This window comes from Gracilinanus agilis, chromosome 3 (assembly GCF_016433145.1).
Source record: "Gracilinanus agilis isolate LMUSP501 chromosome 3, AgileGrace, whole genome shotgun sequence".
Classification (NCBI taxonomy): Eukaryota; Metazoa; Chordata; class Mammalia; order Didelphimorphia; family Didelphidae; genus Gracilinanus; species Gracilinanus agilis.
In genome coordinates this window covers 276,800,550-276,827,516 of record NC_058132.1, presented here as the reverse complement: position 1 = coordinate 276,827,516, position 26,967 = coordinate 276,800,550, and the positions used below count along the sequence as shown (strand labels likewise).

The following is a 26,967-nucleotide window of genomic DNA, read 5'->3' as shown; positions in this document are numbered from 1 at the left end:
TTTAGCCATCTGCCAGCATAGACTCAAAGCTTTGTTAAAGAGAAACCCTTAGTTATAATAGCACTTATTGTGGGGCTATCTTACCAATAGGCAAACAAATGAAAATTAAATATTATATGTCTAGGACAATATTCCCAAAACATACAGAATTTACAAGTTGAGTCCGATTGAATGTTAGACAATCAACAAGTTAGAGTCCAACTTCCATGCAGGCAGGCCAGCTTACCGGAAACAGCAAGTCACCTTGAGGGAGAGCCTGGAGGCATCATCTAATGTCAGGCAATTCAAAACTCCACCATTTCTTTTTAGGCCATTTTGGAGATAGCCCAAGATTCAACCCAAGAACCTTGGGAAAAACAGTGTCACCCAAATCACCAGTATTTCAGCTCAGCCCCATAGGCATTATGGTGGAAGGGATAGGAATTATTGTGGAGAGGGAGTCCAGCTTCCTCATCACAACCACTAACAACCACACACTGATTTCCACCAAGAGTCAAATGGATATAGGAGCTCTGGGAGTGGAAATCTGGGGAAGGGCTGACCTCTCCCTTTAAATTCTTAGAAGCTTTCCCTAAGTCAGCACAACAATTCATTTGTTGTACCCTTACTATTTCTACAGCACTAGTTTTCATTTCTATATAATGGATTTTTTTTCCTAATTCTCTGAATTGGTGCCAAATTGGACTATGGAGTATATCCACAGTACCTCCTACTGTATAGTCAGGGTACCTCCTGGATAGCCAGTCGTCAGTGTCCTCAGATCTCTTACAGCAAGACTTAGAATATACTCTCAGAATGCATCATTGGCTAATCTTTTGAGTAGAAATTAATCACATCTAAGTCCCATTGATGTTTTATATCCAATATCACTGAATAGCTTAGTAGCATGATCAAACACATGACATCCCCACTGTCCCCCTGCCATCACATTCTCATTGAAAAAAGAAATTGCTCTTACAGATAAAAGGGAGAGAGAATAAAGAAAGGATCCCCATACCTGTGCTGACCCATCTTGATGATGTGCCATCTGGCAGTGCATTACAATAGAAAGAGCAATGACTTAGAAGTCAAAGAACTTGGGTTCAAATCCCATCTCTGATTGGGTCCCATTGCAACCTTGGACAAGTTACCTCCAAGGGTTTTGGTTTCCATATCCATAATGCTATGTGCCTGAACTAAATGGCCTCTGAAGTCCCTTCTAGATCTACAATCCTATGACGCTATTCTCTTTCATTTTTCATTACTGCCTCATCCTGCATTGTAGGTATCCTTTAGGATTTTTCATTATTGCCTCATCCTGCATCCTTTAACTGTAGACATCCTTCAGGATTCTGTGCTGGGCTGTCTTCTCCTTCTAGCCTACTTCACTTTGGATTTTTATCAGCTCTCTTGATCTTAATCAGCATCTTGAAGCTGATCATTCTCATCTCTACCTATTCTGCTGCAACCTCTCTGTTGTCTCCAATCTCACATCTCCACATGCCTTTCAGACACCTCAAACTGGAGGTCCCAAACAGAATTGACTATCCCCCCCTCCCAAACCCTTCTCCTACTTTCCCTACCTATTACTCTAGAGGGCTGATACCATCCTTCCAGTCCCTCAAGCTCCATTTTAATAACAATAATAATTATTTAACAAGTATATAAGGTTTACTTTATGCCAGGGTCTGTGCTAAATGCTGAACAATTATTTTCTCATTTGAGTCCTACAATAATCCTGGGAAGTGGTAGGTGCTATTATTAACCCCATTTTTACAGATAGGAAACCAAAGATGATTGGAGGTTAAGTGACCTGTCTGGGATCACACAGACATTAAGTGACTGGGGCCAGATTTGTGCTCAGGTCTTCCTGACTCCAGCCCAGTGTGCGTCCCAGCTGCCCCTAAAATAGATTATTTGGTCAAAGTTACAAAGAATTCAATTGGAAGCACAAAAGCACCTGAAATAAATACATCTGCATTCAATTAAATGGATATGAATGACTATGTCGTTAGGCAGGTATCCTGCCTACTTCATTTTCCTGTTTCTCCTTTCTCTCCTTAGTCCTTTTTTGAGTCTCTGCTCAGGTACATTTAAGAATTAACTTCACTTATTTTCAATCCATGCAAAAGGCAAGGTGGATCTCTTGGTTTTTAAGCTTATAGAGTTCAAATATCTTCATCAAGAGAATGATCTCCAACAGGCCTTTTAATCTTGCCACATAAGGAAGGAGGATATCATTGAGTATATACAGCTAAAATAAAAGGGAAACAACTCCAGAGACTTTTAAGTGAAATTAAGAGTGAAGTAAATTTAATTTATAGCTACTCAGGCAAAAAATTGGCCTGAGGCTTATTTCTATATAGTTCCCAGAAGCATTATTCCTATATTTCTTACTATCATGGGTTATATTAGCTCAATTTCACCCTTTTGTGAGACAACACCCCCCCCAAACATTGCCTATGGATATTAGCATAGTTATTATGGCAAAATGGTCATTATTTTTTAAAGGGTTTAAAAAAGTGGAAACTGGGTTTCCTCTGATTTTTAATGAAACCCTTTCAGTTTACTTCCTTTAAAATAGTGCCTCTGAACGGTTGATTACTTCATGGTCTTTTTAAAAATCTCATTTTCTAGACTGACAAGAGACAGCTGCAGAATTATACTGTCTATGGAAAAGGATATCGTCAGCACTATGTCCTTGAATAAGCTGCTTGGATCTCTTTCATTTATTGGGAACAAAATGTATGCCTGTTTACAGCAATAGCACTCAGAAAGTTATTGTCACACTATATAACATATGGTTATTTAGACCCAAAAGACACAGTAGCCTGGGAACCTTGAAATCTCCTCTAAGGTAATGCTTTGAATTTTCATATGTTTTAAACAAATATTTAGATTGTTAGCTTGCTCTCCAGTAATCAAAAGAGTAAACCGATTACACTTGTTTTTGATATTCAGACAGAGAATAAGGGTATGAGAAATGTGAATGGGCACAGGAGAAAAATCTGTTTTAAAAAGTTGTAATGGACTCCACCAATGTATGTCAAAGCAGATAGTTGCTTTAAGAAGTTGAAACAAATGAAACTGAAATTGAAATAGTTGAGTATGTTTGAGTGGCCAGAAATAATAATTTATTCACCAATATTTGCTATTTATGTTTGGTGGGGTTTTTTAAACTGGACAAAACTTTGGGTCCAAAAAGGAAACAACTGCAAATGTCACTTATGTTTACATTTGACATTGCTAACTACATTTAATTTGCTTAGAACCTAACTGTTTATATATCAAATTATTTTTCTAATTACAAAAATTGTAACAGTGATAGTACTGAGGGACTTAAGTAAAGCTATATTAACAAATATAACTATACCTAATTTATGATGCTGTAACTAAGGGGCCAAAACTAAAACTTGCCTTGTATGATACGTATCAGACTTTTGTTGTATGTAGCGGTGCTATTTCAGGGGATATGATCTGATGCATGGGGTATTTAAATCCATGTATATTAAAATGGATCTCTACTACAACTCTAGGCATTCACTTTAAAATCAAATCTTAACCCAGTTAAAAATTATCTTCTTTAGAGATGTGATCACGTCACAAATCTTTTGATTTTATTAGCAGAAAAATGGAAAAAAATATCCAATCTTTGAACAGTGATTCTAATGAATAACTGTAAAGTATGTGGCTATATTCATTGGCCAAATGAAATATATGTTTTTGATCAATTAGCATAGTGCCTAGCACAAAGAAGACGCTAAATAAATAGTTATTACCTTAATAATAGTTACATCTATGGCATAAAAGGAAATAATAAGATATGGTAAAAGGCATCAGACTGATGTTATTTTTACATTTTCAAATCTTTTATTTCATGAACTTAAACATTAACAAAAGTTGTTCAGACTGTAAATTAAAGATTGATGAATCTGTTTAATTCAAACAGAATATATTCAGAAAATGTGACTTTTCTTCTAATCTGAGACACTTATCAGATACTTATTAGACAGGAGAATGTCACTAGTTTGTGTTGCGATGAGTTGTATAATTTCCTTACCTTCTTTTTTAATGAAAAAATTAATGCTTGCCCTATATACTTCGTAGGAGTGTTATGAGAAAAAGGTGATATTGAAGAATAAGTCAGATGCAAGATAGTATTGCTATAATATAGATTTTATAGAATGACAAACTGAGAAAATTTTTCACTGACATTTCTGACAATAATTACTTATCAAAAGAATGCAGTTACTTTAACACATAAAAGAAACAGACATTTCTAAGTCATTATGCAAGACTACTTTTAAATGAATAACAATGTTGAACTACTACTAGGCATTTTATTGGAGGTTAAATTACATACTAACCAAAGGTACAAAATTTGACAAATGGTGAAAAATGAAGTTCTGTGAATACTATTAATCCTATTACAGTATAATATACCCCAGGGCCTAGAATTAGAATATTAAAACATTAAACTTTAGGGACAATATTCAGTTCATATAGTTAAAATCAATCTTTAAAGTTGAAATGTAAAAAGGCTTACCACTCAGATGCTTTCTTTTGCTAACAGGAATTTAATTGTTTCTATAGATCTGTGAGCTTGGTGGAAGCATTTCCTCCAACAATCCATCCATTTTTTCTATTTCTGTTTCTGTTTCTATTTCTGTTACATTTGTTTCCGTAAATTAATTCATTTACCCAACCACAATCCTTGATAATTCTCTCTCTCCCTATGCCTTACCCCTCTCAAACTTATTCTTTCACCTTACGGTGAGGGGCTATCTCTTAACTCCTCATTATTTTATCATACCAACATTCTCACTCTAAGAATTCTTTCTTCTCTTTTTGATTCCTTAGCAAGCCAGTTCAATTCTCAAATCCTTTGCTCCTTTGCTCTATTAGGGCTGATGATTTTATTACTTGCACCATCTGCTTCTTCTACTCTTACTTACATTATGCTGCTAAACAAAACTCGAGCAATTGTGCTGATTGGGATCCACCACAAATGTAAGTTATCTAATGTTAACTGGGCAAGGCAATCTTTTTATTCCTCTCTAATTGACTGTCTATCCCCCTCATTGCAGCAGAAGTTCCAAATTTTGCCTTTTCTAGCCACTCATAGCATTTCTTTCTTCACCTTTTCTTCTGGGTACAACAATTTATTTCATTGAAACAACAACAAAGCCAGTGAGAGTTTTTCCCTCTTCTTAAAGAAAGACATTATTCTCCACTATCTTTTCCTTCATTCCAATCCCTGATACCTATTACTCTGAAGGGCAGCTAGGGGGCAAAGTGCCTGATCTGGAGTCAGGAAGATTCATCTTTGTAGTTCAAATCTAGCCTCAGATATTTACTAGCTGTGTAATCTTGGGCAAATCACTGAACCTCATCTGCCTCAGTTTCATTATCTGTAAAATTAGCTGGAGAAGGAAATGGTGAAACTACTCCATTATCTTTGGCAGGAAAACACCAAATGGGGTCACAAAGAGTCTGACATAAATGAAACAACTAAATGACAAAATCTCTCATGAAGCAGACCGTTTTTTTCATTAAGGTCAAGTCGTCTACAGCTATCCTTGAACTTGCTCCTTCTCAATCTAGCAGATTGTCCGTATTATCATCCTCCTCTCTCTAATCTTCAATCTCTCCCTATCCAGTGGTTCCTTTCCAGATGCCCACAAACATGCCCTTGTCTGTGTTGAAAATCTCTCATTATAACTCATGACCCCTGCTACCAACCTGTATTTGTCCTTGTTCTCTTCACCTGTAGCTCTATTTCTCATCCAAACTCTTTGAAAAAAATCACCTATGTTAGGTGCCTCTACTTCTTGTCTCAGTCTCTTTTCAATCCTCAGTAATTTGGCTTTTAATTTCATTATTCAATAGTGATGGCTATCTAATAGCCTTTTTCCAATTTCTACCCTCACTTACCTTTCTGTAACATGTGCCACTATTTACTACTCTCTCCTCTCTGGAATTGTGACTTACTTCAGACTCTCATCACCTCTTAGTTGTACCATTATATTATTCCTTTTCCCTATCTCTAGTTTCTCCAATGAACCCCACACATTGCCAAAGTGATTTTCCTAAAATATTATTTGATGATGTCTGATGATGAAACTCCCTCAGTACTTGCATCTTATTAGTACCCTCTGCTCCTCTGACTGAAGGGCAGGGCCATGAGCTACAGGGACTTTTCTTAAAGGGCTTGGCATATTCTTCTCCTCATTGGTATCAGCAACACTACTTTTGTACTTCTTTAGACTTCATCATAACCCTGCTGCAGGTACCTTATCAGTTGCCTTTTGTGTGTTGTCCTCCCATTAAAGGCAGAAGCTATCTTTATTTTTATTTGTATTCTCTATGTGCCTGGCACATAGTAGGCACTTACTGTTTATTCACTGACCCCTCCTCTCCCTTCCCCCCCACTTCTAAAAAACTCTGATGACTCCCAATTACCTCTAGTAAAATATAAACAACTCTGTTTGGCCTTTAAAGCTATTCACAACCTCAGCCCTTCTTATCTTTCCAGTCTTCTTATATATCACTCCCCTCTACCAGCCTTGTGATCCAAGCCTTACTGGCTTACTTGTTACGCACACATGCCACAATACTCTTTCTGTCTTTTCCATTACACTGGCTATTCCCCATGACTGTAATACTCTCCTTCATGCCTCTATTGAGCTCCAGTTTCTTTCAAAACAGTTCACACATCACTTTCTATACAGAGACTTTCCTGATTCTCCTGCCTCCCAGTGAACTCCATCCTAAAATTACCTTATGATATTGTTAGTAGGTGCTTAATAAGTGCTTATTGATTGACTGAATGCATTGCACTGGATTCATCCTACTTCTGTAGATACATCCTACTTCTGTAGATACATCTTCTCTCCCATTAAAATGTAAGCTCCTTGAGGGTAGGGACTTTTTACTTTTGTCTTTGCTCACAGCTACCACCAAAGGTATACAATGAAAGACTCCCAGCCACACAACACTGGTAGAAAACCAGTATTAAAAATATCAGTTTTTCATTCTAGGAGCAATTCGGGGTCATCAGAAGAACAAGAAATCCAACCATAAGCCAAAATGGAAAGACAACAAATGGAAGAAAAAGTAGAAAAGATATGTATTTATAAAATATTCTTCGTTATCACAGTAGATGAACTACACTTGAGTTCTAACATCACAATTCCAGATGGGGTAGAATGTGAGGTAAAAATGGCATTACAGAAAAATCTAAAGAAAGTAGCTGAATTGAACCCAGCATAAAATAAAAGTGATCTATTCTGGAGATGATATAATTATGAGTGTTACTAGAGGTAATTGGGAGTCATCAGAGTTTTTTAGAAGTGGGAGGGGGGAAGGGAGAGGAGGAGTCAGTGAATAAACAGTAAGTGCCTACTATGTGCCAGGCACATAGAGAATACAAATAAAAATAAAGATAGCTTCTGCCTTTAATGGGAGGCCAACACACAAAAGGCAGCTGATAAGGTCCTAAAGTTATCTGGAAAAGGGGAAGATACCAAAAATAAAAAAAAATTTTTTTGAACTTTACTAAAGCAAAAAAATAAAATAACAAATTATCTCAACCATTTGAGTTATACCTCCATTAATTTAAAATGTAATATGTAGTTTAATTTTGTTTTTCAATACTATGTCATATTTGTTAATAGACTACCCAAAGAATAATAACGGATATCATGATTTTAATTAATCTCTAGGCAATAGAAGCCTTAATTTACTTGAGTCACATCTAAAAGTTTTGGCCAACTTGCAAGGAAGGAAATAACAATGAATAAGGACATTACATTAATCCCTTAGCTAAGGGGCATCCAGACAACTGGCACATTCATGCAACATTTAAACAAAAATACATAAACCAGAAAAGACAGTGACCGTGAAGATCTCTACTTGAAAAATATTGATCTAAAATACCTTCAGAAATCACTTAAAAAAACCCTTACCCTCTTCTGTCTTAGAACTGATACTATGAACTGATTCTAGGGCAGAAGAGCAGTAAGGGCCAGGCAATTGGGGTTAAGTGACTTATTCAGGATCACACTCAGCTAGTTCGTGTCTGAGCCTGGTTCTCATTTCCACTGTGCCAGCTAGCTGCCCCTAGAAATCACTTTGAAAGAGTAGTAAGAGTTACAAAATAGGATGACCTAAGGTTGAAAACTATTATCTAAAATTCAAAGAGAAATACAATAAAATTAAGATATAACCAAGAATTATACTATTAGAACATTATAACTGGAAGGGTCTTCAGAGATGATCAAATTCAAACCTACCATTTTAAAGATGAGGAAATTCAGACCAAGGATAAATCAGGGACATTCACAAACTCACACAATGGCTCTGCAAAGGTACAACCGGACTCCAGGTGCTTGGAATCCTAGTGTTCTGCCCACGAAAGCAAACTACCTACATATCAGTGCTTCCAGGAATTTAGACACTTGTTAATTTGCTGATCGTTCTTTCCTGATCCTGATATTAACCAAGAGTATCCATATTACTGCTTGTCCTATTCTCATGCTTCACCTGTCATGGAAGTGACCCTGGGTTCTTGATGCCTGTGCCAGGAGAGCTAAGCTCTGGCAGGTCCTATTGAGCTGGAAAGTCCTCAAGTATGGACCCAGAGATGGCCTTTACATGACTGTCATCCGAGGATCAGCCTAAGTTTAGCTTGGCTGCTGAGTGATGCTTTTATTTTTTTTGGCAACGGCAATGCAGGAGGAACCTATAAAGTCACTGAGGAGTTCTATCCAGGTTTGCATTGATGGAGAGAACAAAAACAGACGAAATCAAAGATTCTTTTAAGTATTAAAGTAGAAATAGCTCACATCAGTTATGCACCAAAGGAAAAAAAAGTATGGGTAAAAGATGGGTAGAATTAATCATAAAATCATTCCTCTATATTCCTCAGGAAAAGAAGGACAGTGAAGCATGGAATAAAGTGGAAATGTTGAACAATGTGATCAAGAGTTGAGAAGCAGCTGGTTGGAGAGAAAGAGATGAGAGCTCTGATGATATTATGGGCAGGGTAGGTAGAACTGCTGTTCTGTGCTTTTGTTAGAGCCTCCTGGCTACATAATTCTGTTTGCCTTCTTAACACTTGCAAAAGATCATAAAGCAAGTTTCAGAAATATTTTCCAATGATTTTCAGTCTTCAAGTGAAAAAGAAACGAAGTTCAGCAGTATTAGCAAGAAGATTTATCAACTTACTTGCTATCTAGATGGATAAGGAATTCATTTCTAAGACTTCAAAAGAAAAACTGAATGGGTCAGCCTTCTAAAATAAAGCTACATTTAAGAGATTTAGGAAATTGGTGCCGAATTGAAATTCTAAGTGGTGATATCCTGCAGATAACAACAAAAATATAGCACTAGGCAGAAGATGAGTCAGGACTGAAGACATACATCTGGAAGATCAAATAGGGAAGTTAGGTGGTACCCGGGATAAAGCACTAGCCCTGGAGACTGGAAATTCAAATTTTGTCTCAGACACTCACTAGATAAGTGATCCTGGCAAGTAACTTAACTTCTGTTTGCCTCAGTTTTTTCATCTGTAAAATGGAGATCATAATTATAATACCTATCTCTTGGGGATGTTGTGAGGATACAATGAAATATTTGTAAAGTGCTTTGTAAACCCTAAAGTACTATATATACAATACCTATTTTTTTTTAAACCCTTGTACTTCAGCGTATTGTCTCATAGGTGGAAGAGTGGTAAGGGTGGGCAATGGGGGTCAAGTGACTTGCCCAGGGCCACACAGCTGGGAAGTGGCTGAGGCCGGGTTTGAACCTAGGACCTCCCGTCTCTAGGCCTGACTCTCACTCCACTGAGCTACCCAGCTGCCCCTATACAATATCTATTTTTACTATCAAATAATGTAAATAGGTATAACCTAAGGATTCGCCTTCCCTCAATTGAGTACAGGGACAGAACATGGAGGATTAGGGTATACCATTCATGATCTAGGAAGAATGGCATATTCCTAAAACGGAAGCACAAAATATCTAAAGCAAATATATTTACAAAAATGTGTTAACATTAAATTAGATCGGAAATTTTATAGTAAAAACAGAATTCAAATTATTTCTGAACTAAAATTTCAGGAATAGAACCTTCAAAAAATTTGGGTAAAATTGAGATAACACTTAAAAAAAGAGGACTGATGCCTGATTTTATAACTTTGAAACTCTGTTTAAAAAAGCTTATAAAACTTTCTAAATGATAAACTATGAATTAGAGATTAGCAAAATATGATTATGGCTCCAAAAATAACACACTGTTATTACTTAATAATTCATTCAGACTATTTACAGTTATACTTTAATTAGTCTAATTATTTCAGTATTGCAAAGTGTTGACAGTCCTGCATAAAATAAGCAGGGCATCTCAAACTAATAAGCTGGGTAGCTTTAATTTGGCATAGGCCTATTCTTCCTCCTTCATAATTACAAAATCTCTCTCGAATATGCCACTGGATAATATGTAAAATTTCTCAGGGAAAGAACCGGATGGTCATGAGAGCTTATTTTATATGGAAAAAAATGTGAATCATAATTATGTGATCATAGTACAGTTTAGATAATATGCTGCATTAATATGGGTGAGAATCATCAAGTAATGATCTTTGTAACCCAGACAGGGTGTTCATAAACATTAACTGTGGACAATTGGCCCTGATTATTCAATTCAACAAATATTTAAGTACCTCATTTTTTAAATACAATCTGTGTATGCACTGTTCACACAAAGACCAAAAAAGACACAGTTCCAATCATTAGGTAACTTATGATTTAATGGGAGGAGAGAGGGAAAGATAAGACAGATATCCAAAATACTATATTACAGGTTATTCATGTTTTTTTTTTTTTTTATCCTGGGACTCTATTCAAGGAGCATAGGGCCACAACCAGTAGGCAATGGGACACACAGTCACTCAGGGTTACCCAGCTGGGAAGTGTCTGAGCCCAGATTTGAACCTAGGACCTTTCGTCTCTAGGCCTGGCTCTCAATCCACTGAGCTAGCCCAGCTGCTCCTACTTTAGGTTGCACTTTCTTTAGCAGATGTAGTTTTTACAGGGTGGGGTTGCTAGCCCCATGCCCAACCCTCCTCCTTTTTTCATCTGGGCTAGGGACCGTCCTTGGCCCAGGAGTGGTAAAGGTGGGCAATAGGGGTCAAGGGACTTGCCCAGGGTCACACAGCTGGGAAGTGGCTGAGGCCGGGTTTGAATCTAGGACCTCCAGTCTCTAGGCCTGGCTCTCAATCCACTGAGCCACCCAGCTGCCCCTTATTACAGGTTATTCATGTAATTGGACAAAAATTCACATGACTGGGCCAGGTTTGCCTCTGGTCCCATCTCCAGGTTTGGACTCATGTGAAACCTTATTTGCTTGTAAGTGATAGCTGATGACTAGCCTTTGGGGAATGCTAAGTATTGATGTTCTCAGGTCTTACTGAGGAAGGAGCCTTAAGGAAAAAGATCATTTATAACTGGGGAAAGGTGTGAAAGGGATTCAAAAAAGGCTTCTTAGGGGAGGTGGTGATTCAAGCTGGCTTTTCTAGAAAGGGATAGTTTCAGAAAAACCTGGGATGATTTGCATGAAACGATACAGAGTAAAGTAAGCAGAAGCAGGAGAACAATTTATTGAATGACAACAACATTGTAAAGACAATTTTGAAAAACAATAATAATAATGGCTAGCATTTATATATCACCTTAAAGGTTATAAAGTGTTGCATTAGAACCCTGTGACATAAGTACTACTATTTCCCCTATTTTACAGATGAAGAAATTGAGATTGAGGGAGGCTATATAACTTATATCATGGTCACATCACTAGTGTCTGAGGTAGGATTTGAATTCAGGATTTCTAGATTCCCAGTCCAGAACTCTATCCACTGCATTAATTAGCTGCCCGATTTACAAACTTTGCTATATGCAATGACCAAGCACAGTTCTAGAGGACCAGTGATAACATATGCTACTAACCTCCTGTTAAAAGAAATAATGGACTCAGGGTACAGAAGGAAAGATGGTTTTTTTTTTGGGGGGGGGGAAGTAGACAATGAAGGAATTTGTTTTGCTTGACCACATATTGTAACAAGGGTTTTGTTCTTTTTTCTTTTCCCCAAATAGATTGAGGTGGAGTGGAAAAAATATTTTTTTAATTTAAGAAAATTAAATTTAAAAAAATTTTAGAAAGGTACAGAGATATCCCACATATGGAGGACAGTGAGCAAAATTACAGAGGTGAGGAAAAGCAGAACAAAACTGGTAAAAAGTGAAGTAAGGAGGCTGATTTTGATGGCCTCAGGAAACTCTTTAATGAACTAATGTAAAAGTCATTAGTGGCATTAGACAGCAGAAGTGACAGCTGCCTATCATAACTGTCAGCAAGCCATGCTGCATCATCAGCTTAACACTCTTCAGGTTTCATCTGATGAATTGGTTTCACTAAAGCATATAATTTAAAACTGGAAGAGTAGGACTTTAGAGGATATCTAGTTTAGCCCCTTTCATTTTACAAATGGAAGCCAAGGACTGGAGATAGGAAATGACCCACTCAATATCAGGTAGTAAGCATTAGAATGGGATTTGGTTCCAAGTCCTCTCTCAAATCCAGTGCTCTTTCCACAACACTTCTCTTCACTATTTAGGAAAAGAGGTAAAGTCACTAGACTCCTCTGACTAAATCAATTTCCCCAGAATCATAAAATCTTGAGAGTCAGAGTACCTTGGAGGTCATCTAGTTCTCAAATATGAAGGTCCTCTAAACATCTCTGAAAAATGGTCCTTCAGATTTTCTGTGGAAGACGTCCAGTGATGTTAAGTTCATTATTTCCTTAAGGAGTTCATTTCACTTTTTAAACACTATCATTGTTAAGAAGTCTAAATATTGAATGTCTTTCTTTTGGGTCAGAAATCTTCAGAAATTCCGAACTCGTAATTACTTGTTCCTTTTTCTGAGACCAAGCAGAGCAAATCTAATCTCCTTTCTACTTGATGACTTTTCAGATAATTGAAGACAGCCATGCCTACACCTCATTCTATACTGAGAGTCTGTTATTATTTTTTAAACTCAGGTATTTACATTTTATTCTCTCTTTCAATTTATTGGATTTGGCTAACAAACCTCGGTTAAGATCTTTTTTGATCCTGATTTACCATTTGTTAACTAACCTTATTAGCTTTCCATGGGAGAATATGCTATGTGTACTTTTATGTGACATTCCTGGTATTTCGGTAAATGCCATTTCTTAACAAAATTTTACGATAAGTTGGAGATACAACAAAGCTAAAGGCACTCCATTTTCACCTAAAAAGGAAAAACAAAACTCATCTGTAAGCTTCTTAGAATTTAGTATATATACATATATATACACATATGTTATACATTAAAAGTAGACAAAAGATCAGCTTTTAAAATGCTTTGTGAATAGTTTAAGAAAGAGCTGTATCTAGTTCAGACTTTGTTTTAAGTGGTGGAACAGAATATTCCTGGAGTAGTATTAATATATCAACAAGAACACACTTTTATACTATCTTCAAAAGTGCACCCAGACTGCAGTGAGGAGACAATATGGTACATTAGGAAATGATAGATTTGGAATCAAAAGACCTTGGTCACAAGTTCTAGTATCAGTTAAGAATATAAAAAGAGACAAAAGACAGTCCCTGAGTTTTAACTTCCTCTGTGGCCTTTGATTAAATTAACCTTAAATTAGTTAACCTCTTAGACCTCAGTTTTCTCATCTACAGAATGAGAGGGTTGGACTGGATCAACTTTAAGGACCATATCAGTTCTAAATCTATGACCCTACAGTCTCCAGGGCATACTATCCTCATGTATTTGCTCTGTCTTCTAAATCTGACAAGTATGTGCAAGATGAAAATTCCAAACTTATCATTTTAAAAAGCTGGCAGCAGGCTTCTACTGAAGGGTAAAGGGTGAATGGGGAAACCAGTGTTTCCCGACTGGTGTGCTGATCACTAAATGTTGTTGGTCTAACTACTTAACTCAGCTGGCAAAGCAATAGCTCTTAGCCCTCCCCTCCACCAAAAAAAGGAAGTGAGGGTTCCCAGCCCCAAAGAATTTGTGAGAATCACATTTCTTCTTGTTAAACTTTATCCTACTTTGACTTCCTTCTTAAAACACTCTTTCCCTAAGCTTCAGCAAAACTATATCATCTGGCTCTTCTAATTCTATGACAAATTCTCCTTGGTTTCATTATATATATATATATATATATATATATATATATATATGTACATACACACACACACACACATATTATTTCCCTTAATAAGGGCTAAAGACATTCAGCTTTCTGTTTTTCTGAATGCTTATTTTGGAAATTATCCTTCCACAGAGCTTCAACTATGACCTCTTGCTTGAATCACTATTAACTCCCAAACTAGACTCCCTTCCATCTCTTTTTAGTGCTGTCAGACTCATCCTTCTTAAATGCCAACTTCCTTCAAGTCATTTCCCTGCACAGTGGATATCAATTACAAACCACAGTCTAAAATCCCTTTTCCTAGTTTTTAAGTTCTTGTATATAAATTGGCTCAATCTTATTTATCCAATATATTTTCTGCTTCACTCTGGAAGTTATTCTAGTTTTCCACCACATCAATTCCTACCTGGAAACATTTAATCCTGCTTTTTCTTTTATCTTGGAATCATTCTCCATTTGTTTTCTAACAGAATAACTATCCTTAAGGTCTAAGTTTAAATTCTACTTCCTCATGAAGCCTTACTCAATATTCTGATACCTTCCCTTTTTGAATTATAGTTTGCAGTACACATGGTACTGCACATTCTATTTTAATCATTTTCTAATTAAAACAATAGAGCATTAAAATAAAAAAAGTTCCTTAGTTGAATACCCTCAGGGACCTGAAGACCAGAGAAGTTAAATGATTTACCAAATCAGTTTGACAGGGCTGGGATTAGACACTAGTTCTTCAGCTGCCCAATCCAAGGATCTTTCCATTGTCATATTATCAATTAATCAACAACCATTTGAATATGCATCATTCTCCTGAACTCTGCAATCCAGGTAGACTAGTCTTGTGTTTCTCCCACACAATACTCCATATCCTATGTCCAGTTATTTGCACTGGTCATCCCATAAGGCCTCGAATACACTTTCTTCTTATCTCTACCTGTCTCTCTCTTCCTTTAAGAGGTAGTGGAAGCCCCATCTTCTGCATGAAGCCTTATTCCCTTACTGTTAGTGCCCTCTCTCCAAAATTATCCCACATTTTCTTTCATTCACTTTATATTTATAATGAATTTATTTATATGTGCTTGTCTACTCTTTTAAAATGGGTTTTTTTGTGAAGGATTATTTCACCCTTTGCAATGTCAGTAATTCTTTGTATCTTCTTAAAGATCAAGAACTATACTAAGGAAAGGAGGCACTCTAAGTTTCACTATTCTGAAGGAGCTTATGTATGAAACAAGAAGATATGTATGTATATGTGTGTACATGAATATACACATGTCTCTACATATATATGTACACATACATACATATATATACACACAAAGCACACAAAAGGTAAAGGATGGGTAAAGTTGTGAAAGCCTCTAATTATCAAAGGAATATTTCATACCATTAATAGGTCTGTATCCCAAAGAGATCAAAGGAAAAGGGAAAGGATCTATATATACAAAAATATTATAACAGCTTTTTTGTGGTGGCAAAGAATCAGAAATTGAGGGGATGCCCATCAACTGAAGGATGGCTGAACAAGTTGTGGAATACAGTTATGATGAAGTACTACTGTGCTCCAAGAAATGATGAGCAGGAGAGTTTTGGAAAAAACCTGGGAAGACTAATATGAATCAATGAAAAGTGAAATGAGCAGATACAGAACACTCTGCATAGTAATGGAAACACTGTAATGATGATCAACTGTGAAAGACTTAGCTACTCTAATCAATACAGTGATTGAAGAAAATTCCAAAGAATCCACAATGAAAAATGCTATCCAGAGAGAAAACTCTGGGGGCAGATTGAAGCATATTTTTCTCATTGTCTTTCTTTCTTATATGTCTAATATGGAAAAATGTATTGCATGACTTCATATGTATAATTGCCATCCTACTGCTTGCCTTCACAACAGGTGAGAAAGGGGCTTAAGGGAGATAATTTGAAAATCAAAATGTAAAAAATGTTAAGAATTTTTTTAAACAATAATTTCTTATGGAACTCTATTGTAGTAGTATAGGTGATAAATAATGAGAACCTACACATACTATAAGCATGGAGAGGAGAATATGAAAGAGATGCTGTGGATATAAAAATAAGATGCAGCAAGTGACTGGATATATAAATTAAGACTGAGGAGCTAAGGATGACATCAAAGTCACTGACCTGGGTTACTGACTAGAAGAATGGTAGTACCCTCAAACATAACTGGAAAATTCAGAAGGATAGGATGCAAGAATGGGAAAAAAAGTTCTGTTTTGAACAAATTGAATTTGGGATGTCCATCTCATTTGAGATGTACAGTTTTGGGGATGAAGGACTTGACCTCAGGTATGATACCCGGGCTGAATTGTTAGATCTGGAAGTTGTCTTTCATAGATGGCAATTAACCCATGGGAACTGAAAAGTTCACCAATTATTTTTTTAAAAAGTGGAGCTGGGTAGCTGGATGGCTCAGTGGATTGAGAGCCAGGCCTAGAGACAGGAGGTCCTAGGTTCAAATCTGGCTTCAGACACTTCCTAGCTGTGTGACCCTGGGCAAGCCACTTAACCCCCATTGCCTAGCCCTGGAACAAATAAAATTAATATAGAAGGATATATATATATATACATATATATATATAAAGATGTTAGGGTTTAAAAAATGAAAAAAAAAGTGGAGCTGTGATAGTGCCTTGGGATATGGCCAGGAGGCAATGGATATGACCTAGAGATGATAAAACATCAAAGTCTGAGGAGAAAATTAGAGGGGAATCAGGAAAGGTAATATTGAAAAATCCCAGAGAAAAATGTGTTCAGGTGGTGATCAATAGTATCCAAACCTGTAGAGAAATTAAGAAAGATAAAGACTGAGAAAAGGATATTAGATTTTACTACAAAACCATTGGTAACTCTGGAGAAAGCAGTTTCAGTCAAAACGTCATATTTCAGGGGGATAGGAAGAACAAGAGGAGAAGTAGAAGTTTGAAGTTTCCAAGCCTTTTTAAGGAGTTTGGCCGAGAAAGAAATATATAGGATTATAGGTAGGGATGATGATTGTGTCTGGTGAGAGCTTCGAGCAATGGAGGGGAGTAAATTTATAAGCAACAGGGAAAGATCTAGTACAGACAGATTTAAGATTGGAAGAGGATATAATAGTGTGTGGGTGTGGGTATCAGGAAGAGATGACAAGAGAAGACTTTGGGTAAAAGATATATGTAGAAGGGTTGACTTTAGTGAATAGTCACCTCTTCATTACAACTTGAGCAAAGGAAGTTATAAAAAGATCATAGCAAAGAGCTGTCAGATGTGGGGAGATGAAGGACCCCTCAACAAATGGTTTCCATTGTATTAGTAAAGAATGAGACAAGGTTCTCAGATGAGAGATGGAGAGGAATCGCCTAGAGAACTTGAAAAGAGATTTCAAAGAACTGTTGTGTGAAACAATTAAACAGCAAGATAGGGAGAATAAGATCAATAAGGACATTTATACTAATAATCTGAGATAATAGAAAGTTTGAATCAAACTTAAAACCATTATATAATATCAACTATTACTATTATTGAATTGCCTACAAGGGTTAGCCCTATGCTAGTCACATAAGTTCTGAAAATAAACACATGAATTGGTTGCATTTTTATATTTATGCAGTTGGTCTCAAAAAATAATCCAAGCTCTAGGCTTGTAATTCCAGTTGCTTATGGAGTGCTTTCAAAAAAGAAAAAAAACTTGCTTTCAAATGGATTTCCTAGAAATCATCCCCAATTCAACATGTTCCAAGTGTTGCTCATTGTTTTATTTCCTCATAACCCTCTTCCTAAATATCCCAATTCAAGTAATGGCACCATTGTTCTCCTTGGCTTAAAATCTTGGAATTATTTTTTACTTGCTTTGCATGTTATATGCTTCCATATGCCAGGAAATTAATAATTGGCAAATGTCATCCTGTAAGATTTATTCAGCCTTGGTGCTCACATCTCATTAGTACCTTGAAGGCAAAGCCCTGAACTCTGAAACCTCCATTAAAGGAGGGGGACCTAAAATCTAAACTGCACTGCTTTTGGACTTCAGTGGACTTCTTTATCATGAAGAAACAACCTGCTGCTGCCTGCTTTTCAGTTTCTGGATCCATCTGGGGATGGGAGTAGAAATTATCAATATTATTGATTCTGCCACTGAAATTTCTGATTTATTCCTTCTCTATTTCGCTTCTAGAACCACAGTTCTAAAATTTATAATTTCACATCTAAGCTGATTTAATTGTGTCCTAACTGGTCATGTACCTTCACTCTTAAGGGCAGAGGCACTCTTTTTTTTGTATTTGCATTTGGAGTAGGAATATCATGCTAAGTAATAAGGTCTCTATCTTTAAAGTGCTTATAATATAAATGAATTATCTTCACTGTGTAATGTTGGTATGAAAGAAGATTCTAAGTTCCACTATGCCTAGCAACAATTTTCCATCCCCCTTTTATATATAAAGTGTTTTTAACAATAAAAGTATAATTCCTATATTTAAATATGCATTATACCTACAACTTTATAGACTAGGAGACATGGTATTAAAGGCAGCACTTGGAAAAATAAAGCTCAAAGAAAAGTGAACAATTGGGACTCTCTATCCCCTGTTTTCTAGCTTTTATACTGCCACCTTCAGATCCCAATGACATTTTCTTTCAATTATTTTTTTTGTAAAACCTTTCCCTTCCGTCTTGGAGTCAATACTGTGTATTGGCTCCAAGGCAGAAGAGTGGTAAGGGTAGGCAATGGGGGTCAAGTGACTTGCCCACCAGGGTCACACAGCTGGAAAGTGTCTGAGGCCAGATTTGAACCTAGGACCTCCAGTCTCTAGGCCTAGTTCTCAATCCACTGAGCCACCCAGCTGCCCCCTCTTTCAATTATTTTTAAATCGAAATATTTACATTGTATACTGAAACAGAACAGTCTATAGGCATACTCACATTCAAACAAAAATGAAATAGACTCAAAGATAAGATCAAATTTTGGGTTTGAATATTTTAAGTTTTAAAAAACCTATCTTTGCAACTTAAGGAAAATTATAACCTTTGCCCAAAGGATATGGGTCATGATCTCTTAAATATCTTCTTTCCTTCTTACAAAGAGTTCTCCAAGATCACATATCTAACCCTCAAAATTTTAATTTAATTATCTTTACAAAAAGTGATATTCTAATTGGAGTAATTTATCATTTTAAAATCTATTGCTCAGGGAAAGCAAGGTGGCAGAGTGGTTAGAGTTAGGTTTGGAGGCAGGAGGTCCTAGGCTCAAATCTAGCCTCAGATATTTCACAGCCACGTGATCCCAAATGCCTAGCTCTTTCCATTCTTCTGCCTCAGAACCAATACTTAGTATTGATTCTAAGTAAGAAGGTAAGGAGTTTATTTTACTTAAAAATTTCTTTACTCTATTGCTTATTCTTCATATTTTGTAATCCCATCAGAAACAATAAGAATGGTTAAGTTCCACCTTTTGTTTCTTTACTAATAGGTATTAATATAACTAAGTTATACAGGAACAAAACCATTAGATTATTAATGGGAAACACTTTAGGGAGTTGGAGCAAAAGTGGTGGTAGGAATAATGAGAAAACATCTAAGAAAGAGAATCAATTTCTGGACCTAATGGTAGTTTTTAGACATTCCATATATGGAAGTCAAAGTTTTAGAGAAATTTTGACAGCAATAATACTGAAATGATAGATACTACAGATCAGAAAATAGGCAGTTATGAAATATGCGGCACAATGGAAGACTACCAGGTCTGTTATCAAGAGGATCTAGTTTTGAAGCTAGATCTACTAATTACTCTACGACTTTAGTCAAGCAGTCAATAAGAACTCACTAAGTGCAAAGAATGGCAAAAACAGTCCTTGCCCTCAAGGAACCCACATTCTAGTAGAAGAGACAGCATGTAAACAAGTAGGTACATACAAGATACACATAGAATAGGTGGAAGGTAACTTTTGAGGCAAGGGCTCTAGCAGCTGAGAGTGTAGGAAAGGGTCATCTGAAAAATCATTTCTTTAGAAAAGAGGTTAGACTAAATGATCTCTAGTGTGTCCTATCTCTCTGCGTGAGCTACTTCATAAAGTTTGTTATCCCTCTGTGGGAGGAAGTTCTCACATTGAAAATTCCAGTGCTATCACAGATCTTTTGCTTCTTTTGTATCTTTCACAACTGCTCAAACTGTATTAAGCAACTATATTCAGGTTTTAATTTCAAGAAAACAACCAAGAGTATGTTAAAAACTTTATCTAAATACAATCAATATTTATTAAGCACCAACTATATGCATAGCACCACTAAGTTTTTAAGAAGTTCCTGTGCAAGAGGTTAGAATTTAGTTATTGAGATAAGCCACAAGTATATACAGATTTTAAAAAGCAGAGAATGATTCTGGTATGCATAATGCTAAACTATTCTACAGATCCAGAGATGAGAAATAATGAAGGGTTGGATATTGAGGACAGCTTAAAAATAAACAAAGAACTTGGATTAGTGCAGAGCTGGGAAGTGAAAAGAGTTAACAAAGAAAAAGAAAGAGTCTGAGAAGGAGGTGCATGTATAGGAAGACAAAGGTTAGTCTGAACTAGAATGAACAGTTCATGAAACTATATACCATATTTGGGATTTTACATGAAATGGAAAGGAATAAGGTAAGTTTAAGTTTACTTGGTAGAATCAAAAGGTGCCAGAATCAATGGAGCTAAGCAGTGGATAAAGGATTTGACACCAGTCAGTGTTAAAGAAAGGAAAATCAAAGAATGGACTGAGGAAAGGATCCTGGATTAGGAGTTAGAGGGCCTGTTGAAATCCAAGGTCTGCAGTTTTTAATGTTTGCCCTTCCACAAGACATGTGAAGTCTCTAGACTTTGGTTTCTTTCCTCTTCTGTAAAATAAGGGGATTGGAGTATAATCCTGTGACACTATGAAATTAGATAATGTGTTCACTCTTGAAAAACGACATTTAAAAAGTCAGTTAGAAGGCACTCGCTGGGATTTTGGCAACCCTTAAGTTCCTCTACCAGGCAAAACCTCTTCCAAATCGGTCTTCTGAGTTTAGAAGGAAGGTTACAATTGTTTTGGGACATGACCTTCCGATGTCAAAATGGTCTGGATTCAGGGTAGCTGATTTAAATTCTAGGAAGGCTAGCTTTGTGTGCTGTCACTGCTTAGAGTAACATGACAATATGAATACCTGGCCAAAGATGTTTCTATGTCTATTAAGAAGTACTGGGGGCAGCTGGGTAGCTCATTGGATTGAAAGCCAGACCTAGAGACGGGAGGTCCTAGGTTCAAATCTGACCTCAGACACTTCCCAGCTGTGTGACTCTGGGCAAGTCACTTGATCCCCATTGCCAGGACATAAGTAAGGGTAAAAAAAAAAAAAAAAAAAAAAGTACTGACATTTGAACAACTAGCAATGGTTAATGTTAATATAGGTTAACATTTTTGAGGTAGGAGGAAAATGAAAGAAAAAGGCACATAAGAGAAGTTTTACTTAGAACTTACACTAGTCTACCTTCTGTGGACTATTCAGAAGGATATTTTTTAAAAAGAATTATTATTTTGTGATGATGTACATTAGCAGCACAATTCAAAAGGATAACACATCTGGCCATACAGTGGTTAAAAGAATTACCACAACCTACTCCATGCATACATCAAATGCTGAATTACAATAAAAACACAGACAACATAACAGCAGTGGAAATGGAGCCATTATAATTAACCTTCTTACAACAGAAGATGTAATGCGAAACAGTAGATATGGTAACAATTTTACTTATTCTTTTTTACAACATAAGGCAAAGAAAATTATTGTCAATATCTTCCCTATAAATGTTTTAAAAATAACTTGTTTCACAGCTGTGCAAACATACAAATGCATTAGTCAAATCTGATTAGTCATTTCTGCTATGTACACCTGAACATTTCTGAAGTTTACTGTTAATTACTTGTGAAGCATTCTCATTTACTAATCTCAAAAAGCAAGCTCCCAGCTCCATATGAGATAACAGTTTCAGCCATTTTTTATGGGCAAAATTATGATAATTTCCAGGCATAAAGAAGTGGTACAACTGTCTAAGCACCACTGAATCTAGGTGTTCAATGTCATAGAAGTGTTCTCTTCCATTTCCTCCAAATCCCCAAATACCTACTGAAGACTTTACAATTTTCTACAGTGCCACATAGTCACATGGAAGAAAGGAGTAATTCTGGGTGGTAGAATCCTCTCTCCAGAATATATCAGCATAAAACATTTTGTAAATAACAGCCAAGATTACCAAAATGCAGGTACCCAAATTCTCCAAATCCTGAAAGAACTTGTCAAGAGAAGCTTTCACTGCTAGGAATTCTAAATGTGTTATTTATGTGTACAGAAAAATATTGTGTACAAAAAAAGTCTTTATAATACAGGTTAAATCCTATTACAACACTCCCAGGTATTAAAATTTGTTATATTATTAAATACTTAGTTCTGTGACAGAAGAATGTTATAAACAACAGCAAAGAATAGATTGGGTAACATGAATGATACCAGAAGAATGCATTCTTTTAAATTAATCAACAATAAAATATTACAAGCATGAAATGTCAGTCATTATGCACTTTCCTCAAGCTTAGTAACCAAAAAAGCCTTTAAGGTAGGCCTAATATATACCCTTAAAAGGTATGATGTAGCTACTACCATGTAGTGTGAGGTCCCTATGTTTATGGGAATGACATGAGGAGTAAAGGAGGCAGGGAAATGGAATTAATGCTGGATACCTGGATACAAATACTGCTCCTGACACAACTGTTGATCATTAGCAAATTGGTTCCTTTATCTTGCAAAAATGGAACAATAATACTTGCATTACCAGCCTCCTATGGTTTTGTAAAAGTACTTTTATAAAACCATCAAGTAACTGGAGGATCTCTATGTGAACTGGAAACACCTCCAGGAACTGATGCAGAGTGAAAGGAGCAGAGCCAGAAGAACATTGTACACAGAGACTGACACACTGTGGTAAAATCGAATGTAATGGACTTCTGTACCAGCAGCAATGCAATGACCCAGGGAGCAGAAATGCAGAAGAAAAACATAGGATCAATCATGTGGTTCGATGAGGATATGATTAGGGTTTTGATGTTACAAAATCACTCTATTGCAAATATGAATAACATGGAAATAGGTTTTGAACAATGATACATGTATAACCCAGTGGAATTGCTTATCAGCTCCAGGAGGGGAGAGGGAAGAGGAGTGGGAGGGTGGAATCATGAAATCATGTAACCATGAGAATATATTCCAAATAAATAAATTTAAAAAGCCATCAAGTACTAAATAAATGAAATATTAATTACTATTTTACAAGAAGGTACTATGAACTCATTTAGTAGCCTATATAAGAAATGGGGTTAAGTAATGCTACTAATTTAACGAAACAAAAAATCACCATGGAGTTTTGGGAGAGAAACGGGTAAACTCAGAGAAAATATGAATTTCAATAAGGTAAACAGGGGTTACAGCAAACTGCTTTCTAGTTCAGAGAACCTGAAATATAAACTGATGAAAATATGGCAAAGTTCCTCCACCTACAGTTTACATTACATTACATTACAGTTCATTAAGGTCAATAGAAAAATGGAGCATTTGTTCAGAAGACCAAAAAAAATCTAAATTTCCAAATGAATTTTTAAAGAAATAGAAGGAAGGTACTGGCACTAAGAAAATTAAATGGCTCAGAAAATATGTGATGTTCAATGAAGATTAAAAAATAATGAGAATTAATAGCTTTCTTCCTCAAATACCTTCCAAAAAATTTCAAATAATAGGAAATCTGCTATAGTTGTAATTGTCTACAAATTCAAAGCTATTTATAAAATAAGAACAGAATTAAGTAAGGTCAAGTTCCATTAGGAAAATTATCAGTTTAGTATATGCTGAATTGTAGCAAGTTCTGTTGTGGGCTCTGCTGGACTCCTTTCATTTCAAATTTTTGTTGTTCTCTTTTAATAAAGAAGACAATTACTTAAAAACCCTGGGAGCTACGCTGATAAGCCAAACTTAGAAGACAAACATTAATCAGATGGACCTAATAGTTGTTGGAAATTAATTTTAGGTATTTCTTGAATACTTTCTACCAAAAATAATATACATCAAGCACACCAAAACACCAAGAAGTAAGTTTTCAGTATTATGTTATAAGGCTTAATCTATGATAATGTGTACCGTTTAAGTTATCTCAAGTTTGTTTGGAGTTTTTTGGTCTAAACTTGTGATTTAATTGGTTTAGGTAATTTCTGGTAATGAAAATTCCTCATACCAATGCAGATCAGCCACTGTTCTGCAACTTATAGTTTTGAAATCTGGAAGATCTGACACATACTGATGTTGTGACTCTGGGCACATTTAACTTTTATTTAATTATTATATTTAATAGACATTTAACTCCTCAGGACTCCTGTCCAATCACCAAGGCCAGTTCTCTAGTATGTTGTACTGCTTTTTAGTTCCATCTTATTTTGTTCTGTTTCCCACAATTCTACCTATTAACATTGACTAGAAATAGTACTTTTTAGTTAATAGCATCTTAAGTTTTAAAACGTGGCTTTTCTTTTTCCCTACCATTAATGCTTTGAAGAAATTACAGAGTGAAAGACATTTAAAAATTTTAAGTGCGGGCAGCTGGGTAGCTCAGTGGATTGAGAGCCAGGCCTAGAGACTGGGAAGTCCCAGGTTCAAGTCCGGCCTCAGACACTTCCCAGCTGTGTGACCCTGGGCAAGTCACTTGACCCCCATTGCCTACCCTTACCACTCTTCCACCTAGGAGCCAATACACAGAAGTTATGGGCTTAAAAAAAATTAGGTGTTTGATTTTTTTTTTGAATGAATGACATTTTAGAAATTCTTGTTCATATTATGCAAAAATAAACAGCATGAAAAGCTATAGTTCAGAATTTCTTAAAATATACAATTGGACCCATATACATTATGTTTATTTAATAAAGTCTAGGAATGCTACATAGATTATTTTCATGTAAAATGCTTTAAACTGCCTCTAATATTTTTCTGAGTTTTTCTTAATTGAGCATGAAAAAAACAGTATGGGACCTTTACTGTATTAGTTTAAACATCATCTTTGGACTAAAAAACTTTAACTTATACATGAAGATCCTTAGAAGTGATTACTAACCCTACCCCCTGCCCCCAAGTTGCCATAACAGGTATCTTATCACTTCATATACAAAACAATACCTTGTATACACTGATTAAAGAAAGTTTACTCAGCTAAACTGTGGTTCTCTCTCTAAACAATTAGGATACAACATAGAATGGGAAGTCCTTAGAAGATCAATCTAATTTTACACAAGGAAACTGAAATTCAAGGAGGTCAGGTGTCTTATTTAAGCCAGCTAAAGCAAAGTGAGAACTTAAAGACAGGTCTTCTGACTCTAGTCAGGTGCTCTTTCTACTGCACAAGCCCATAGCTATTTACCAAGCACCTCTGAAGGGCCAAGAAATAGAAAACCTTTTTTGCATTCATGACATATTTCTATCACTGTTACATTACATGCACTGATCACAGCCAGCCTTTATTGTCAATATTGGGTAGTGCAGCAGACAAGTAAGCCTTTCTTAAACTAACCTAGAATCTAAGTATCCTCTCTGCCCCTGAATTCCTTGCCTCATGAAATTCATTCACCTTCATGGGAAGAATAAAACAATTACAGCTTATATTCATCCACATTGGATTGGATTGGGATGATGGTGCTATGAAGCCAAGGCCTAAGTTTCTTATCCAAGAGCCCTCAGACAACATATTAGGAATTCATTTCCTACTTTATAAATTGTATCATGGGGGCAGCTAGGTGGTGCCAGGCCTGGAGTCACAAGGATCTGGGTTAAAATTTGGTCTTAGACATTTCCTAGCTGTGTGACCCTGGGTAAGTCACTTAACCTTATTTGCCTACCCTTTGTCCTTTCTGTCTTAGAAGTGTTACTAAGACAGAAAGTAAGGGTTTAAATAAATTATATTATGATGAAAGTTGATTGAATTTTCATTTTAAAAAGTTTAGCTTTACTTTTTAGATATAAGAATAATTTGTCTCTTTAAAAAGTAACGCCTGTTATATGTCCCTTAATATGTGAACTCCTACCATTACTGAGGTGCAAATGCAATGTTCCTTTCAAAGACAAGACATAAGTCTCCTAAATTAAGATTTTTTTTCATGAAAAGTTGCACCTGAAAAAAAGAAAGAAAAAAAAAAGAACACTGGCCTTTGCTTTTAACCTACCTATGGTAAAAAGAATTACGGATCATAATGAATATTTGTGAATTTTTATAGAAAATTAAATGAATAGCTTCAAAGCCAAGAATTATCAAGATAAGCTTTAGGTCTTCATCTATAAACTTGAAATTTTTTCCTACATACAAACCTGAAATTGTGTACAAATAAGTACATCACAACATCCTATGCAATCTCATGTCATTCCAACAGCAAAATGGAAACTATTAAAACTACAGCTTTAACTAATTCGTGGTTTTAAAATCTAATTTAAAATATACTTTACTTAAAGATCCATAATTTTAACAATGTGAGTTCTCTCGACTGATGTAGATTATAATTTTTCTTCTAGAGTTTCTGTGGCAGAAAAAGTCTTTCCAAATTTAGCTAAACTGGTCTTCAGACAATAAAAATATATTTCATCACTGACCAAAACACAAAGCCTTTCCAACTTGGTAAGACCAGGTATATT

At 35.9% G+C, this 26,967-nt stretch overlaps 1 long non-coding RNA gene across 1 annotated transcript in view; it reads left to right on the top strand.

The window, feature by feature from the left end:
- Window positions 1-2,738: 2,738 nt before the first annotated feature.
- LOC123242261 overlaps window positions 2,739-26,967 on the top strand; it is a 58,693-nt gene continuing 34,464 nt past the window's right edge. The window contains exons 1-3 of the long non-coding RNA XR_006505811.1: window positions 2,739-2,836; window positions 8,909-9,025; window positions 13,015-13,082. This is a non-coding gene — a long non-coding RNA (uncharacterized LOC123242261). The remainder of the gene's footprint in view (window positions 2,837-8,908; window positions 9,026-13,014; window positions 13,083-26,967) is intronic.